The sequence below is a fragment of the Papaver somniferum genome, chromosome 9, assembly GCF_003573695.1.
Source record: "Papaver somniferum cultivar HN1 chromosome 9, ASM357369v1, whole genome shotgun sequence".
In the NCBI taxonomy this organism is placed as follows: Eukaryota; Viridiplantae; Streptophyta; class Magnoliopsida; order Ranunculales; family Papaveraceae; genus Papaver; species Papaver somniferum.
The window spans coordinates 66,066,721-66,086,541 of NC_039366.1; the positions used below are offsets into that span (position 1 = coordinate 66,066,721).

The 19,821-nt window shown below is 35.7% G+C and overlaps 1 long non-coding RNA gene across 9 annotated transcripts; it reads left to right on the forward strand.

Moving 5' to 3' along the window:
* Positions 1-1,199: 1,199 nt before the first annotated feature.
* On the forward strand, positions 1,200-8,156 carry LOC113310999. Of its 9 annotated transcripts, none has more exons than XR_003341504.1 (6): positions 1,200-1,471; positions 2,412-3,169; positions 3,730-6,078; positions 6,170-6,265; positions 6,359-7,913; positions 8,003-8,156. It is a non-coding gene; the product is annotated as an uncharacterized LOC113310999 (long non-coding RNA). The 9 variants fall into 9 exon arrangements; XR_003341506.1 differs by lacking the exon at positions 8,003-8,156 and having other exon boundaries at positions 6,359-6,586; positions 7,658-7,956; XR_003341507.1 differs by lacking the exon at positions 8,003-8,156 and having other exon boundaries at positions 6,359-6,586; positions 7,727-7,956.
* Positions 8,157-19,821: the final 11,665 nt, after the last annotated feature.

A 19,821-nucleotide genomic window follows, 5' to 3' on the forward strand; every position in this document is an offset into this window, starting at 1 on the left:
CTATTGACTGAGAGTCAACAGCTGTGAGACAAATGAATTAGGTGCAACTTCAGAACATGCTTTACGGGCTTATAGTGTAATTAGCTTAGAAAACTGTCTTATTTTGTTTCACTTTCATCCTACAATCCTGACCTCAATTATTTGTTTACAGGTTTCTAGATTGGATTCTGGATGTTGAGGACTATGGGATATATTACACTACCTTTATCTCATGCATTTGGATTGTAATAATTAGAGATGGTTAAGGTAGATGAATTAATCTTTACGGAGATGATTGCGACAATGATCATGGTTGGGAAGGTAATTTTATTTTCGTTTATATAATCTTAAAACACATGTACAAAAAAGAGGAGGAAAAAGTTCATTTTAATTTCCTCATGATATTTTGCTAAACTTTTTTGATCATGCCTACAATTTTTTCAAAGAGATCTGTAGGTGATTTGTATACTATCAAATCAGGCATTTTTCGCAAGTACTTTTAAGCAAATGTCTTTTTTGTCTTCTAGGTTTGAGACAAAGTGCTAAATCATGTTTCAAGTCATACGAGAACAGAATTTGATTCATAACAAGAAAATTATTGGAGTTTGTTCAGCCGAGACTACGTTAATGGTGGTAGTCCAGCCAGCCATACCAAGTAATTTGACATCTCTTTCCTCAATTGTGAAGACGTGGAAATTCCAAAGGTGTGTTTATATATGTAACCAAGTTCAATATTGATAAAGCAAAGCACAGATGGGAGATATGATTGAATGGAGGAAGGGATTTGATGCTGACACTGTTAGTGAGGTATGTATATGCAAAAACAACAGATGTTATATTATAAATTCCTTTCAATGATCTCATGATAATTTTAATTCGCAGGGAAGTCTAATTCTTACTTTTGAATGTCAAACTAGAGTTTGTATGGCCATATTCAATATTTAATTCTCACCATTATGAGTAGGCCTGCACAGAAATCGAACCGCAACCGCAACAAATCGAACCGTAACCGCACCGAACCGATAATCCAACGGTAGGTCACGATTTTAATTTTGGTAACCGTTAGATTTTTGGATCGGTTATCGGTTTCACCCGTAACCGTACAGTAACCGCACCGTATAACCGATCATTTTCTTCCATTGATTTAATTAGATCCTAGCCGTCAACTAAGTTAATTATAAACCTAAATAGACCTAACCCTAACATCTCTATCTCCGCCTTTGCCTCTTTTCCATCGTCTTTCTTCTTCATTTCTTACAACCACAGACAAGAACAGCACCATTTCCATCTCCATGAGAAGTAGCAACTGCAACACTTTCTTCTTCTTTTCATCTTAGTCACCATCTTCCTTTTGTTCCTCTTATTACTAATCAGAATCACAACTTCAGAAGTATAAAGTATCTATTTACCATCAAACCACAAGGATAATGGAACCCTAGATTTCAAATTGGGGGTTCTCAGATTAAACGATTGTGATTTTAGATCCAGTTTGGTTAGTCAGTAATTGAACTAGTTTGAATTCAATGTTTTTTAGTAATTGATACATTATTTTTGATTATCAATTCCCTGTATTCATAATTTTTTTTTGTTATCAATTCCCTGTATCCATTAGTATTTTTGGTTATCAATTCTCTGTATATACGATTGGGATTTTGTGGTTGAATACTCCCATGGCCTCTTGTAGTTTAATCATCCTAAAACTCTGCTATACAATCCTTCTCCTTCATGATATTAAGTGTATATGGTTTCAATTCAATTGATTCTCGTTCATGGCCTCCTGTGGTGTTTATGATATTAAGTGTTTATCATTAGTTTGGTCTTATATTACTGTTTCACACAGGGTGTGTATATGATGTTGAGGCTGCAAATGAACTTGCTAGTTTAGCTAACGATCATGATCGGAATAAGAAAATTATTGTTGAAGGAGGAATACCTAAATAGACGGTTTTAACCGATTGAAACTGGTCAAAAACCGATCTGATTCGGTGCGGTTAAAAACCGAGCCGACAGTAGCACAGTTCGGTTACGGTTTTCTGTTTCAAAACCGTTCTATATGCGGTTAGGTGTTCGGTTTGGCATGAAACCGCACCGAACCGACGTTTGTGCAGCCCTAATTATGAGTGTGCTCTGAATTAAAGTTAAAGAAGAAAGGATGTGTAATCCACGCTTCACTCTTGATCAGGGTTATATAAACTGCTCATTTTCTCAGAAGAGATTATAGAAATATAAATTTAGTGTCATGCTTGCCCTTCATATTGGAAATTCTTTAGGATTATTTTGCTTGCTTACTCCCATTGCTTAACATTCTGCATTATTCTAGAAAGGGTCATTGGTCTCGCTGCCCGATAAATTTGGTGTACCTTCTTTTTTGATATCATGATTTCCTGTGTGAAGGATGTCAACAGTTAAAGACGTTTTTCCATTTCCCCCAGGCGAAATACTCTAAGATGAGAGGGTCAATGGAGGAGCATTCACGGGTACTGGCGGTTTCCAATTCCTATTCAATCTAATACCTGTAAGTTTCGAGGGGGACAAACGGGATAATTTTTTCCCCATCAATTTACAATTTGGCGCAAGCATATCACTCTTTTATCTTGAATAACAAACCCAGGCACTCTTTAGTCTTCAATTATTTTAACTTATTGGTTGTTGTGTATTTATATGACTGTGGGTATGGACGGTATGAAATCTCATATAATCATATTACCAGATGTATTTTCCTAGTGTACTGTTTTTGTTCAGTTCTCCATTATTTTTGATTCTTATTTTTAATTAAACAATATAATGACAACTACAGGTTCCGAGAAGACTGATCTAGGACCAAAAAAGTCACTCATGGGTGAATAAACTCCATCTTTGTATACTCTTAGGTTTAGAAAGTCTACCTCTGAACTGGGTTTTGTTTGTAATCCAACCAAAGTAGGATTAGACATTCTTGAAAACGTTTTTGTTTCTCTGATTCAGTTCGTCAAGTGTATAAAACTACTTTTTGCACAACTTGGAATATCACCCTCCGTGCTGAAGGTAATCTGTTATCTCAATTTTTGAATGTCGTTAAAATTTTATGTTGGTTTAGTATACGGGATTGTGTCTTAAGTATTTGCAGGAAAATATGTCACATTAGGAAAATTGCTAGACTAAAGTTTCTGATGACACTGGAACATATCTCCAACATTTCCTGAAAGTTAGTGTAAGATTTATTTCTCATGTATTTACTTAATCACATAGTTACATCTTTTTTTTTTGTGCTCCCCTCATACTTCCGAGAGATTCAATATTTAATAAAAGTGTAGATGTTTCATATGGTTAGTACTCATCAAATGAAGCATGCCTCTTTCTCCCATCTCAAGGAAAATACGTTTCTTCTATTGAGATTTATGTACTCAGTATATCCTTGAGATAGTTGCTGACATATCTTATTAGGACCATGATGTTATTATTCTGCAAATCCTTTGGGTAATTGAGCCTGAGTGGAATATATAATGTCACTAACAGATTGTGCAATTCTAGGGTTTTGTTGTAATTGATGTTAATACTTTCTTGCGGCCAAGGGAGTTTGGTCCCACTATTGAATCAAAAGTTGAGAAAATTTGTGGCTATCTTTACAAGTGTATAGTTCAGTACGTAAATAGCTTCCAGAAATTTAAACTGCAACCATCGCACTCACTGGATTTTTAGACAGTATCATCTCTATGCATTGTTTGCATCCAATATTTCCTTTATTTTTTAATATCCAATTATTTATTGCAGATATCAGGCATCACTCTCGGTTATGACTCACAAGCTATCACCACCACTTTGAAAAGCGAAAGATAAATAAAGATAATATACTATATGGGACTGGCCCGCCAGGTTCTGACTTACAAGCTATCACCACCAATTTGAAAAGTGAAAGAAAAACGAAGTATATATGGGGTTGGCCTTCCAGGTAAATGGACTTTATATTACTGTACTGTGGACTTCATGTTGCTCAGGTTAGGAACAAAACCCTTGCCTTATATGCTTGAGCTGTTAGATTGAGAATTTTGTGGATTTCTCTCATAATTATCGCTGGAGTTAAAATTAGATATTTTAGAATTTTCAGGATTATTAGAACTTTCAGGATTATAACAGCGTAAGCTGGAAATTTGTACGATTTTATTCTACATTAGTTCATAATCCATGTGTCTAAGATTTTTGTTTTGTTTGCTAGATTGGCCATTCAAATTTTGAATTTTGACATGTTTAATTTCTTTTAGAACAAAGTTTCATTGACCAAAATGGTCCATTAATGAATGAGTCTGTGGCACAACGGTAATGCGTCTGACATCAAGTTAGAAGGTTGTGTGTTCGATTCACACCAGATTCAGTCCTCGGTAGTAACTGTTTTGTTATTTGTACGCTTTACACTAACTTACAAGTAGTTATATAAATTACACAAAATTGATATGAATGATAGAAGTATAGTAGTTCTTTTACAGATGATGGGGAAACATATTGGCTTTGTGATTATTGGGTCACAAATCATAAGATATCATAAATTATGTGATAGTGGATACTTCCATACGCCTAATTTTCCCATTATATGATTTTGAATTTGATCCACTCATCCCTAGCTACTGTGTGTGCATGTGCATATTTTTAGCACTTGAGATTGCTGTTTGTACTGTTTGGAGTCGGATGTTTGACAAGTGGAGGGAGAAGGGAAAGTTGTGAAGAAGGCAATTAGAGAAGATGCTAAGAGAAATGGTAATATCTCAGCGAAGGTAACAATATTATCATTCTTAATATCCATGTTAGTTATATAGAGTGCAGAACAATAGAGACTGGAGAGTAAACACGGGTTTGCGGATCATGATGGTAAGTTGTACTGTCTATTGTCTAGCATCTGTTTTCGTAGTTAATTTGTTTGTAACTGAATACATCGTGACTTGGCAGTAACTAATTTAAAAATCCACGATAAATATAGGTTATTTCTACTTTTTTAAATAGGTTGAGTTTACAGTATAATGAAAAATGTACCGAAGTGGTATTTATGTCTCTCCGATAAAAAGAATAGTGGTTGATGGTATGGTAACGTAGTTTTTTGACGTATCTTCATTCGGATTTAAGACAATTGCAAATCAGTTAGTCACATAGTTTTACTTATTCATGAAATTATCAATGCAATTAAGATGCTCTATTATTTTTATGAGTGGTCGTACAACTATCTCACTGCTTTACATGATACCATTTGTAATTGTTGCTGGTGTAAGGTTTGCTCTTTATATCATTATATGATGTTGAATTTGATTCACTAATACCTAGCTATTGTCTCTGTGTGTGTACATGTGCGTATTTTTGGAACTAGAGTTACAAACGATAAGGTGCTGGGAAACCGCGAGATGCATGTTTAACAGTCTTCACTATTTTGATTATTGCAGGAACTGAGATGCTTATATATAGATTATTGCAGGAACTGAGATGGTCATATATAGTAAGTTCGACACTTTGTGCATGTTGCCACATTGCAGGATATGCTCACAGGACTATGAATAATCTGGCTAACATAATTTTTTATGTGAATTTGTTGCTCTACTGTTTTCTAGGGGCATTAGGTTCCTTTATATGCAGTTTTTATATTGGTTACTGCTAAAGAAAATTAAGTGAACACCGTAATTAATTTTCCCATCTATGAGTGGATTGTGAATCCATAATCCTCAGGTTCAATCCCCGTCATTCATTCGCCAATCAAGAAAAGGGACAGGAAGATCCCAACTAAAGATTTATCTACAAGAGTCAACTCCTTGGATGGATCTTCTGGATCACAGTTCCCTATTTTCTATTCTTAAGTGAACACCTATGGAACCCAAAATGCATGTTGTAGTAAGTCAGAAAAGTAAAATACAGATCTGAAAATACTACTAATTTTGTCTTCTTATTTTTAGGTTTCCTTCAAATTTAGGTTCTATATGCTACTGAATCTCAACGTGATGCTCGACTGTTTTCATGAGGCATTAGGCTCTTATCTGTACAACAATTAGGAGGTTACTCATACAAACATTGAGGAGGTTATCATGGACATAACACATACGAGAGAGATTGCTTGATCAACAATCCATTTTTTGCTTTGCTGATGAGGTAGGAGTTCCCTTTTCCTTGATTTTTTTTCCATGCATGTGGTTGACTTTTAATGACTGCGGTTGAAATATATTTTGGACATTTTTAGCAGGAGTTACCCCTTGCACTTGGTCTATGCTATGTGTACGTAGCACTTGGTTCCAGATACCTAGATTTTAAAAAGGTGGATACTATAAGAAAAAACCAGGTGACTTTCAGCAATCTCAAACCTTGCGTTTTAGTAATATTTGTCATTTCATGTGTTATGTTGTGCTAAGTATGGAATTTCCAATATCAATAGATGCGTACCGAATTGGGAAATATACCATGGAAATAATAATTCAAAAACTGGAAAAAGAAGCTGGGAAGAGGCAAGTATTACGCAACCTAACATACGCTGGATTAGTAATTTTCATTCTCCCATTGGAGATTTTATTGTATCAGGAGTTCTGATCACATTATCAGTGGAGATAATTGGGGTTTCAATGGAGAGGAGAGACACTTCCATGGGATAAAGGTTTTATTCATTGTAAGCACAGTGCATACCTGCATTTTTTTTCATTTTTCTTCTCATAGTGTCATCTTTAATTTATGTGTAGTTGATGTTAATTTAGTACGATCCATTAATGACTCAGTCAAAATCTCTAGGATAATATTCGATAATGCTATGGGTGGAGAACTTTCTCTCACAAATTTTATTCTTACTCATTTGGATAAAAAGTTGTGGAAGAGGGAAGACAGGGGGTTTCCATAGGTATCCTCATTGTTAAAGAGGCCTGAGGCTAGATTCATGTGAAAATTAGTGTTGAAATATGTTATCAGGACATTTATGTGTTAATTGCGACATCGATTGTCTATCTCTATATGGGATATGTTGCCGAATAAGCAAAAAGGATCCCATCAACTATGGATTCAGAAGGATGGATAAAGACGGGGAGATCTATGATATGTCAACGATAAAGGTTGTCTCTACGTTTTAGATAAGCATAGGCTTAAAGAATTGGCCAAGCATGAGGAATACGATCTACATAGTTACGAAACTGAATCAATTAACACATCGGTTCAGGTTTTCATTCGATTAATCCTGCAATTAAGTTTATCTTTCGGTTTTCCTTATAATTAGTCTCACACATAGCAAGTTCCTTCGGCGGAAGAATTCTGATTATATAATGTCTAAAAATCAAATGTTATTTTTTAAATATGCAGATCATTATATCTCCATTCATTACCGAGTTTCTTTATTTAGGGTATTGTGGAAGGTCTTAATGTAACTAATATGAAGAATTTAGCGAATGGCGTATATAGTACATCTGTCCATGTACTTCTGTATATTGGTGTTCAGATCCCATGAAATCAACTTTTTCAATACGTACTAACTTTCACATAACCGTTGCCTTAATATATCTTTTAAACTGATCATAAAGAAATTGATTTAAGATTTGCTTATATTTTTATAAGTGAATTAGTCTGATGTAGCTATGTTTTTAATATCTTCATATCATAAAGAGATCTTGGAAGGAAGGTAATTTACAATCGGCTTTCATGTGTCATTTGTTTTGTTCTCTTAATTTATCAGGGTCTGTTTTGATTTTCTTGGTAGGAAAGCTTCTACATGTTTGATGAGAGTTCTTTTGTTGGTGATAGAGGAGGTGGCATGTTTGTATTGCAGGTTGGCATACCTCTTGGGCAAGAGCCATTGTAAAATGGTTTGAGCTGAAAACTTGCGTTATAGTGGTATCCATCCCTTGGTAGTCTCTAGAATTGCATAAATTTTGCTAAGGAAGTAGAGGCAAGTCTCGAATGATGGAGATACAACAATGAGTAGTATCTCCTCACTTGCGATAACAGCCCGAATTGTAAGTCTACAGATCTGGGCTTTGAATGGACTTCTCTTGACCACATATGTTTCTGGCTTATTTTATGTGTCATTTTGTCCCAAGTGCAGGTAATTTTGAAAACTGTTTCTTCCGCAGTAAGAAGTGATAAAAAAATAATGCATGGACTATATGGTACAAGCATTAACACAGCTTTTTAGCATGACTACATTATTCTTGAAATTTCTATTTTTCCTAAACAGTTTGTGTTACTTTTATAATAACCCAAGCAATGAATATTGTGAATTTTCTTTGTACTTCATCATGATATTAGAGATTATATTCATATTGATATTTTTTGGTAGTCTACTATTCATTTCAGTAGTTCAGTCATTTGTGTTCTGGCAGGAGAGTCTCTACTTGCTATGGAAACTATACGTCCCTAGGTGTAACATATATAATAAGAGGCTTGACATGACAATTTGAATATTTATACCCATTGTTTCAAGAAAAGGGTTACTATCACTTTTTCTATTTGGCTATTCTTGCCTCAATTATCATTGCACTGCTTTGGATAATATGAAACCCTGTCATAAACAAACATTTCCAAGAACAATTCTAAACTCATCAAAGAATTTGACGGAGATATCTCCAAAGAGGGATGGCCAGCTGCTCTATCATTATGATAGCCGGATAAATGTTGGCAGTCTACCGGGATAAATCTCGAGAGATTTCTTTGGTACATTAATCATTTTCGCTTTCCGAACCTGTTTTTGCATTCCTTATCTCTAACTAAAGTAATGTTGTCAGACCATCTGCAAGCTGGAAAAGATGGAAGTTAGGCTAGCCATGAGATCATTATTAAATATGTAGAAGATGACAAGAGCAATTTGATTTTACGATTTATAAGGGGATACCATTTCATGCAGGAGAAAAAAATTCTGAGCAATCTTGACTGTCAGGTTGTCCACATGGTAATAGTATTTATAATGCTAATGTCGATATCATCCCATATAAATCATTGAATTTAAAGAAGGTAAAATGCTTGAAGCTGATTTAATTGAAAATAAGTTCATAGAAGATATAGAGATTGAGAATGGTGTCATAAAAAAACAACTAAAGAACATCTTGCCTACACTAAAAAGGTAAACAATTCCTGTTTTTCAAATATTGTTTTCAAAAAAAATAACATAAAGAAAAAACACAAAGACAAAGAAGTGGTTTCATTGGTATGAAAACAAGTACCTGAGCAAATATACAAATAATATATATTAAGGAGTGTTTTCACAAACCATGGATATGAAGAGCAAAGAAAAAATGGACGGAAACTAAGAACACGACAAAAACATAAGATGTTAAAATTAAAAGAACATTTACAACGAAAACACAGTGTCAACTTGGATGGAATCTAGGTCAAAAAACAAAATAGTTGAAATCCCACACATCAAACAATTAAAATGGAATAATTCAAGTACAAGATGTATGAAGAAAATCCGAATAATGCCTCACATAGTGAAATGTATATGCCAAGGTCATCTGTACAAGAAGATGGACTTAGATACATGTAAAAAAAACAAGCTTCAAAAAATGTAATTTTTAAAATTTTGTTGTATGATTCACATACAAGATTCCCATAATATGCCCTAAAAAAGAGTTGATCTAATTTATGAACTTCTGTTCTGAATCATTCATGTTGTATAGAGAAAATTGTCACTTTATTTGTTGTTCTCTCATCTTTATCACCATCACATACTAAACTAAACTAATTTAGAGTTTCTAACATGAATCCATTTGTTTTTTTGATTTATTTATTTCGGCATTCAGTGTAGTTGCAGGAAATCCTACACTACACCCCTCACAAGATTTCATTAACATTCAACTCATTTTTGGATTAACAATCTTAATTTTATTGATGAATCTTTGAACAATCTTACAAGAAAAGATAAAGGGATTAAGAACAACAACCACTCTTGATTTTCTCTCTCCTAATTGTTTTTTATTCCTCTCTCTAAAAAAATCTCCCCCCTTCCTTTACAACTGAACGGCTATTTATAGGGAATTACATAGTGGATGACAGCTAATCTGTCTTTTATTTTCGGATATGGCTTGCGATATTCTCGTAACCTTACAAATATTAATCTCGCACACTTCCTAATTTTCGCAAGTCCATCATATTTTTCTCATGATTTAGCCGATGTCGTTTATTATGTCGTTTCTGAAATTGCTTTGCGATATTGTTGTGTTATGTTATTAATAATTTCACTGAAGTGTTGCAGCTGCGAGATTCTGATCCTACATCTTGCCTCTTCTCATGTCGTCTCTGCGAAGATATGAGAAATGCCGCAGTTATCCATCTCTTCGTATCCTGCATTTATTACACGTATCTTTTCTTCCATTTGTTTCTTGACACGTCTTCTGTAACCGCTGCTTCTCAACCGTTCACGTCTTTTCGCCTTAATTGTGTTTCTCTTCTCGAAAAAATTTCCTCTATATATACTCTTTCTTACTCTCCTTTTCTCTCTTTCTACTCTCTTTTTATCTTCTCTGCAACTTCATCATTTTCTCCGTAAATTCCTCTACTGTAATTTTTCTTCTATCTTCTTTCTTCAATCTTCTTAATTCTTTATTCATTCCCATACTTTGTATTCAAATATTCCTCCAAGCGGTCAAAAGCATGAGAAAACCTTGAAGGAAGTTCAAAAAGATCTTGCCGAGAGAGGTTTCACACTTTCTACCATTCCTGGTGAAAGTTCCAAATCAATTCTTTCCATTAAACTTTTCTCTGATCATCACTTTGCTGATCAGAAAATCATAGTCTCGATGGGTCAAATTCTCTCAGGTCTCCCTATTCCTCTTTATAACCCTGACATTCCTCTATTTTATGAAATTCTTGCTCATTTGAATTTTTCACGAGCTATCTTCCAATTAAGTGGGGATTGCATCCGTCTGATATTGGAGTTTGCTAATCGCGGTGCTGGTAAAGGATCTCTTTATCCTAAAGAGCTTAGGGATCCTAAATTTGCAGACTTGGAGATAATCGCTAAGAAGTACACAGTAGCGAATTTCTTCGAAAATTATGAACTAATATCTATGAAGAAGGAGAATACTCGCTGGGGTGTTCGCTTGAAAAGGAAGGATGTTATTGCTGAAGATAAAATGCTCATGCATGACATTGATTGGAATTCTGGAATAAATAAAACCCCTCGCCGATCCAAAGATGATAAATGGTGCGTCTTCCCCTTGATGCTGAAAGGACCCTATATTGCTGGTTCTAATGTCATTCCTGCGAATCTCACCGCTTATCGACCCTGGGTATTCTCTTGGCATGATAAAGTGAAAGAGGTATATTTCTTCCAATTTCGCCCACTTTATGTTTCTTTATTTATATTTACTCTTTTGTTCGCTGATTCTTGCGACATTGTACAGATCCAGAAACTGAAAGATAGCTACCGCAGGACTGGGAAAGCCAATACCTTGCTAGCTATTCGCTCATACACAGATGAGGTAAGAAATATTATTTTATGATTTTAAATAATATATTGTTGCCTCTATTTCTTATTTTCATTTGTGTGTGAAGGTTATTGCTGAAGTAGAAGAACCCACCAAAGCTGCGACGGCTGGTGATAAGGGTAAAGATATTCTTCGCAAAGGAAAATCATCTGCATCCTCTTCAAAGAAAAGAAAGAGAGGGAATTCTCCTCCTCCTTCAGATGTTCATTTCCCTGATGGTTCTGAAGATGATGAAGACAACAAAGATGATGATGACGACTCTGCTGCGAATAAAGATTCTCCACCTGAATCCTCTATGGCACAGTTATCTGGTATCTTCTCTGATTCTTGGCAAGGGATGGAGATAATTGCCTCGCCAGTACATGCAAAGCTCTCGCAACTATTTGCGATACTCCTTTGTTGGATGGTGATAGTTCTCTTCGTGGGGTCTCCAGATCAGTGACTCCTAGCTTCCTAAATTCTCTCAATAGTTTGGTATGCCTTCGTCTTTTTACTTCTTCATTATTGTGACTCAAAATTTCTTTTTATTTTAATTATTTTTTGTATTTTCTTCGCAGGCTGGAAAAGCTTCTTTCGCTGTTGCCTCAGATTTGGAGAGGAGACGCGAAATTCTTGAAAAGAAGAATCTTCAATTTCGTACGAAGAATGAAGAACTGGAAACTGAAGCTAAGGGTCTTCGTGAGAAGAACGAACAATTAGAAGCTGAAGTTAAAGGTCTTCGCGAGAAGAACAAACAACTGGAAACCGACACTTCTTCGCAAAGGAACAAAATTTCTACTCTTCAAAAACTAATGATCAGCTCTATGGTATGCAATTTTTCTCCTTTCCTTTCATTCATTCATCCTATTGTCTTATCTTATTTGATTAATCCTTTTTGCAGACATTTATGGTCTTTCTGATGAAGCCACTCTTCTTCGTTCATTTCCCGATGCCCTAGATAATGACACTCTTCTTGAACATCTTAATAAATCTTTGAATAGTTTCTCTAATGATAAAATTTCATCTCTGTCTTTGAATGAACTTAAATCCAAATTTCGCCTCTTAGAGATTGATCATAGATCTAGTTTAGGTTTAGCCAACCAATTTAAACGTTTTTATCTCAATTCTAAAGAGAAGATCAATAAATTAAGAACCAAGATTAGCAAACTTATAGATGATAAAGATCGTATCTCTGATCAAGGTGTTAAGGCTTTGGCGAAATTCCAAGAGACCTTCTTGAGGTTCAACTTGAACGAGATGAAGCCAATCGTCAAAATGTGTCTTAGCGAGAGAGAAAACCAAGTTCGTTCTCGTCTTCTCATAAATAATGATGATGAGTTCGCTTGGGCTGCGAAAATCTTAGATGATGCCAGAAAGGATTTAGGAGTAAATATTAGTCTCCAAGCTGAGCATACAGCCTTGATTAGAGATATGATTTCTGACAGAGAAGGTCACCAACTGTTCTTTTTTACTAGTCTTTTGTCTCTTTTGAGTTATCATTAAATTATTAATTGATTGTCTTTTGTTCGCAGGTTCTGAGAGTAGATATCTCCACAGAATTGAAGAACTTGAAGCTGAGAAGGGGAACTCGTAAAGAGTCTTTCTTCTCGAAACGATAAATATTCTAGATTGAAGAATCAATTCAAGATCACTGTTGCGAACTTTAAGAATGACGCTCTGCATTTTCGCAATCAAACTATTCAAATGGTTTGCAATAACCATAGTATCCCTCACTTCGGTTATCCTTTTCTCTCAGAGGAGATCCCAAAGAACACCCCTAGTCTGATCATTTCTGATAGTGAAGCTGATGATGAAGAATCTGATGGTGATGAAGATTCTGATGGAGGTAAAGGTTCTGATGAGGATGAAGAAGAGAGCAAATCTGATGAAGATGATGAAGAATCAACTAAGAAGTAGTCTTTGTTTCTTTTTTTGATCTTCTGTAACACTTGTACATTTATTCCTTCTTTTCGTATACTTGCGAATTCTCTTGGTTCCCCATATTCCTTAATATATAAGTTTCTTTTATTTTGACCTGCATTCATTAAAACAATTCTTCCTTGCAATATAGTTAATCAATATAATCATCAATTTTTAACTTTCTGCGTAAATTTATCATGTGGAGACAAATAACATTTTTTGATTTCATTCATTCCCATACTTGCCTCTGTTATTTGTATTCAAATGAGAGATTTTGCAGATTTCTCTTATTTTGTGCCTCAGCTTCGCAGTTTTTTTGTATAATTTCGCAATCATATGCGAAGTGAATTTTGATTCTTTTCAAAATTTCATTCTTGTGTGGTCTTTTTTCCTTCCTAGTTAAAGGTCTTATTATGCCACCTCTTGTCATTGCGACAAAATCGCAGGACGTCCTTGCATTTTCATGCAAAAACCCATTGATCTTGTCTTAACTTTTTCTTTTGTATTATTGCCTCTTCAGGATTGTTGCGACAATATGACAGGCCTAAATATTCTTGCGAAAATAAAGCCCCATGACATTGTCGTTGCGACGAAATCGCAGGACGTCTTCGCACTTTCATGCGAAAACCCATTGATCTCGTCTTATCTTTCTCTTTAGTATTATTGCCTCTTCAGGATTGTCGCACAAATATGACAAGCCTTAATACCCTTGCGAGTAAAAAGCCTCATGACATTTGCGTCTTAAGACACTTATCAGCTCCCTAATGGAGGGTGCCGCCCTTATCTCCCCCTGGTTGCCCCTTCAAGGAGGCGTACCTCTACCATACAAGGTTGGCTCCTCCCATCCGGTCTTAACAACAACCAGTTGTTTTCGCAGCCTTTATCCCTTTTACCTATAGGGTTTATGGTTACGAGACTGCACCCTAAGTGGGGTTTTCTTCGGGCCGAGTGCAGTATAAGCCAAGACTTGTCAAGAATGGCAAGGTACGCTCCAGACGCCCCTGGCACTCTTGACTCAACCGTGTACCTCGGCGCCTTGGTCAGATTCTGCACTCCTTGGGAGAGTCCTTATTACCTTAGTCGCCCAACCTAAGTCATATGCTTAAGCTGAGAATCCAAGGTGCCTCTCCCGGATGGGCTTTATTGACCCCAAATCTCCATGACTCAGGTTCCGGTGGCGGTGTAGCCTTTCCCTGAGCCATGCAACAGGTACCCCCTTATATGACGTACTTTAGGTCTTACATTTCCTCTTGCGAAATTTTATTCACGAACTAGGGTGTACGCCATAAAGGTTCGCCCCTTTCTTTTTGTCATTGTTCTCTGATTGTCTTTTGTAGAATTTATTATCTCTGCGAAGTTCTCGTATATCATCATATTGTATTTGCATTTCGCAATCTCAATTTTTCATTCAATAAAATGTATTTTTGAGAATTTTATTTGTTGCGAGAGTGTCGCAACAAATCAATCATTCATACACTTCTTATTTTTATTACTTTCGCCATTCTTTGCCTCTTTGTTATTCTCTGCTATTGCTTCATTGATAGTAAACTGTTCACAATTTCTTACTATGAACTATATCAGCCTCACAACATTTTTCTTTTTTTGTTCGATGGCATCCACCATCAACCTCTCACTTCTTTGTGTCTCTGATTTTGTGTCGCCAACTTTCCTTCTTGGTTGCTCTTCCTTCGCAGGATTCTACCTCAGTTTCGTAACTTTTCTCTACCCAATCTCCCTTTATGATTCCTACACCGCTGGGGTGAGGGAACTTGATGCACTGGTGGAAAGTTGAAGCTACACCTAGAATCCCATGTAGCCAAGGCCGTCCAATCAATGCATTGTAGGGTGATTCTATGTCAACGACACAGAACAGGATTTCAGAAGATATCCCCTTCAATGGGATTCATAGTAACTTCCCCTTTAGGCTTGTTGGCAGTACCATTAAAACCATATATCTTATATGTTGATGGTATAAGATCATCATCTCTCCCTCCCATGGTTTTATAAGTATGATAGAATAAGATATTCACAGAGCTTCCAGTATCGATCAGAATTCTATTAATTTCCCATGAATCTTCAGCTTCATCATCTTCATCTTCTTTAGGTTTTGGATTAATTTCTAATTTTACCACTAATGGATTGTCATGTACTTCTCCACCTTCAGGGACTTCTTCTGCGGTAAAAGAAATAGTATGTTTCTGCCATTCCTCTAGCGGCGAGATTTTCGCAATATTCATAATTTCTCTTCCATCATTGTCTCTTGCGAACACTCTACTCAAAACATTGTCATGAAAATCTTCAATTGTCTTGTATGAATGTACGATAGAGTGACAAATAGATTCTTTGCTTTTGCACCAACTTCTACGAAGAATGTTTCCTTTTCTTTTACCGTGTTTACTCTGTGATGCTCTAGTGGTGGTGGCGGCAATGGTTGAGATTGTGGATGCCCTACCAGAAAGTGGTTTAGCTTTCCTTGATCTATCATTCTCAGAATAATTCTCTTTATATTTCTGCAATCATTTGTAGTATGTCCATGGAAATGATGATAAGAACAGAACTCATGACTTCTGTTGCTTGGAGGTGGTTCAGTTCCCATGTTCCATGGTGTTGGTATATTCTCCATCAAAATTATAGCTTCCCATATTTTCTCCACGCTTGCATTTAGAGGTGGCATCTTGATCTCCTCCACACTATCTTGTGGCTTCCCTGTCCTCTATGATAGTTTTGCCTCTGACCTCCATAAGTTTCTTGCGGCTGATCAAGTCTTTGAATCTTGTTATTTCCACCACGATTGTAGAAATTTCTTTCTCTTTCATACTCCTCTTGATCTCGGCTTCCCATAGCCACCAGTTTCTGTTGATTGTTTCCCGTCACCTTTTCTTGTTGTCCTTGCGAAGTGCTCGCCACTGTGTTTATTAGTTTGGGCAATAAGCTTGCATTCGCTGCTTGTGAACTGGTATTCGCAACTGGGTATGATTCCATCTCATTTTTCCTTTCCTCTAGAGAAATATACTCTTCCTGAAGTTCTCGCAGTTCAGTCATTGTGATTGTGTTCTTGACTCTGAAAATTTGGACATACAATAGATTGGTTGCGAACATAGCATTGATAATGACAAGATAAGATATCTCTCATCCACACGACCAGCCATCTCACTACACATAGTCCTCCACCTTTTGGTTAGATGCTTCAAACTTTCGCCAATCCTTTGTTTTAATCCAAACACATCTTCAATACCAGGTCGCGATGAATTGTTACTTATATATTCCCCCAAGAATGTGGTCTGCAAATGATTGAAAGATGTTATTGTATATTTTGGTAGACCTTCGAACCATTTTAACGCCTCTCCTGTTAGACTGGATGCAAAATACTTGCACAATACGACATCATGATTTTCCCACTGTAACATGCATCTCACGTAGGCTTTGATGTGTTGAATTGCACAAGTTGTTCCGTCAAAGATGTTGGTTAACGCAGGCAAATTGCATTTCGGGGGTATTCCTCCTAGTTGTACTTCTCTTGTAAATGAAGTTTTCGCAGCTTCTTCTATAGCTTCGTCTAATTTTCTTCTGCCTATTTCCCCTCTATTATTTAGCATTCCTCTCATTTCTTCCAATTCTTTTAAGATTTGTTCGTTTACGCCTAAATTTTGATCCATTGGTCTTTTTAATTTCGCCTCCCTTCTTCTGCGTTCATGTCTTTCTTCTCTCGCGAAATTTTGCATTTCTTCTTCATCATCCTCATCTCGTCTTCTCCTGCGATTCTCTTCCTCATCTCTATCTTGAATTCGCATATGATGATGTCTCTCATTTTCCCTTCCATGATTTTGTTCATTTCTTATCAATTCCATTCGTTGTCTTTCATCCCTCCTCTGTACTCTATCATACTCTTCATTCAGATTACCGTTATTCCGGTTTTGTGTACGCCTTCTTTCTCGATTGTCGTGATTATTTCGGCGAATCGCCTCCTGCAGCTCTTGTTCTTCCATTTCCTCTCTCAATCTTTCACGTTCGCGAGTTAAACGTGCTTGTTCAACATAGTGTCTTTCAATTTCTTCTTCAATTATTTGTTGATTTCTTTGAGCTTCTCTCTCATGTAAAATTCTCCTTCCTTCCTCTCGATTCCCTTCGCCATCTTGATTATTTCGTCCCTAACGTTTTCCATTCTCTTGATTTCTATCATTTTTCCTATCATCAAAAGTTTCATTTTGTGGAACGTAACGATCATCAGTCCTTTCTTTATCTTCGCGATGTTCTTCATTAGGATTTGGTATTTCTTCTCGAATATTATTTCCAGCATTAACTATGGGTGAGTTTCGCCTCATCTCTCTTCTAGTCGATCTTGAATATGATCTTGTAGTACTTCTCGATCTTCTACTCTGTAGTCTCATATTTTCCATCCTCAATTCGTGATTTTTCCTTGTTAGATTTGCACGTTCTTCTGCCTCAGCTCTTTTTTCTTCATGTATTCTTCGTCTCAACGTTTCTAACGCTCCAATTTCCTCATCTCCATGAATTATTCCTTCATCTGCTTCTTGATTTCTCTCTACCTGTCTATGGTTCTTGGTTTGCTGCTCTTCTTCTACTTCTTCTGCTGAATTTGGTCGCCAAGTGTGTACACTCACTCTATCATAATCTATTGTTCTATTTTGTACCGGTGTTTGCTGAACTGGCGGTTGAACTTGATTTTCTCCATTATTTCTCCTTCTAGTAGATTCTCCCATTTCACTTCTCTCCCTTCCAGCAAGTCTTTTACTTCTTCTTCTAGCATTTGTCGGTTGTTCCGATACATTTCTCCTTCTAGCCATTCTTTCAATACTAATAAATTGTAAGAGATTATGTAAGTTTTTTCACCAATTACTTTCAATTCTAATAAATCACAATATTAATCTTCAGCTTTTTCTAGAACAATCTTCAATCTTCAATCACAATATTGCTTTCAATCACAATATTACTATCCCTGTTTCTAGCGCCATTATGTAGTTGCAGGAAATCCTACACTACACCCCTCACAAGATTTCATTAACATTCAACTCATTTTTGGATTAACAATCTTAATTTTATTGATGAATCTTTGAACAATCTTACAAGAAAAGATAAAGGGATTAAGAACAACAACCACTCTTGATTTTCTCTTTCCTAATTGTTTTTTATTCCTCTCTCTAAAAGATCTCCCCCCTTCCTTTACAACTGAATGGCTATTTATAGGGAATTACATAGTGGATGACAGCTAATCTGTCCTTTATTTTCGGATATGGCTTGCGATATTCTCGCAACCTTACAAATATTAATCTCGCACACTTCCTAATTTTCGCAAGTCCATCATATTTTTCTCATGATTTAGCTGATGTCGTTTATTATGTCGTTTTTGAAATTGCTTTGCGACATTGTTGTGTTATGTTGTTAATAATTTCGCTGAAGTGTTGCAGCTGCGAGATTCTGATCCTACATTCAGTAAACTATGATTGGTTTAAAACTAACTCAAAGATAAATACGAAATATAATTGACTAAGTTGTATTTGGGTACTCAGTCCAGTTGTGATCCTTTTTAATGTATTTATACGCTAAGACTATAAGGAGAGGTTGAGCCGGGGCTGTAAGGCCCCGGTGATACCTAGTAACATACATAAAAACTCTTTTTCCTCTCTCTTTCATTCCTTCTTCTCTATTATGAGCACTGCCGGCAGCCTTTTTCTGCTCAAATTTGGTTTGTTTTGGGTCATATTTAAGCAGAGATCTCCGTTATTTCTTGCTTTATAGTGTAGTTAGTTGCTTTAATTTAGTTGTAATTTTGTTTTCTACTAATCTACACCTTTATAGTAGTTTTATTCACAGTTTAGAGATTTATTTACCCTTTAATGACGGTTCTTAGTTGTTGGTTTGGTTTTAAGATCAACAGGAATGTTATCCAATGACGAAAATCTTCATTTTTGTTATCTCTGGCGATGGAATCTTCATCATAATTATCGGAATCTTCATCGATAATTTTTTTGACAACGAAATCCCCATTTCTAGTTACAGAAGAACTGAGCAAATTACTTTGGGGGCACATCTTTCTAAAGAAGAAAAGTAAAAAAAAAAAATGGTTGGCATATAGTTCTGGGGAAAAAAGAAACATTCTTTCTCTGATTTAATCGGATCTTATTCATACATGTATTTGTCTTACTCTGATAATTTGTCTCTTTTTCTTGTTTGGCTTCCTAGTATTGTACTTTTACGATATGATCTTGTTTATTTATATTCTCTTACTTTTGATCTTAAACTCATTGTAACTTCGAATTACTATTAATGAAAAGGTTTCTTTTTATCAAAATATATATATATATATATATATATGTATAGTTATTTGAGGAGACACATCACTATAGGAGAGGACTTCAATTGAGGCTAGCTTAACTACTTAGTACAATTGGGTTTTTCTTACCAAAAAAGTTATTTAGAAAATACGGGTTATTTAAACAGTTATTTCTAGCGAATGACCAATTTCAAATTTAGATACCCGATATTTAAAATAATAAGTGATAATATCTGGACCCGTTATTGA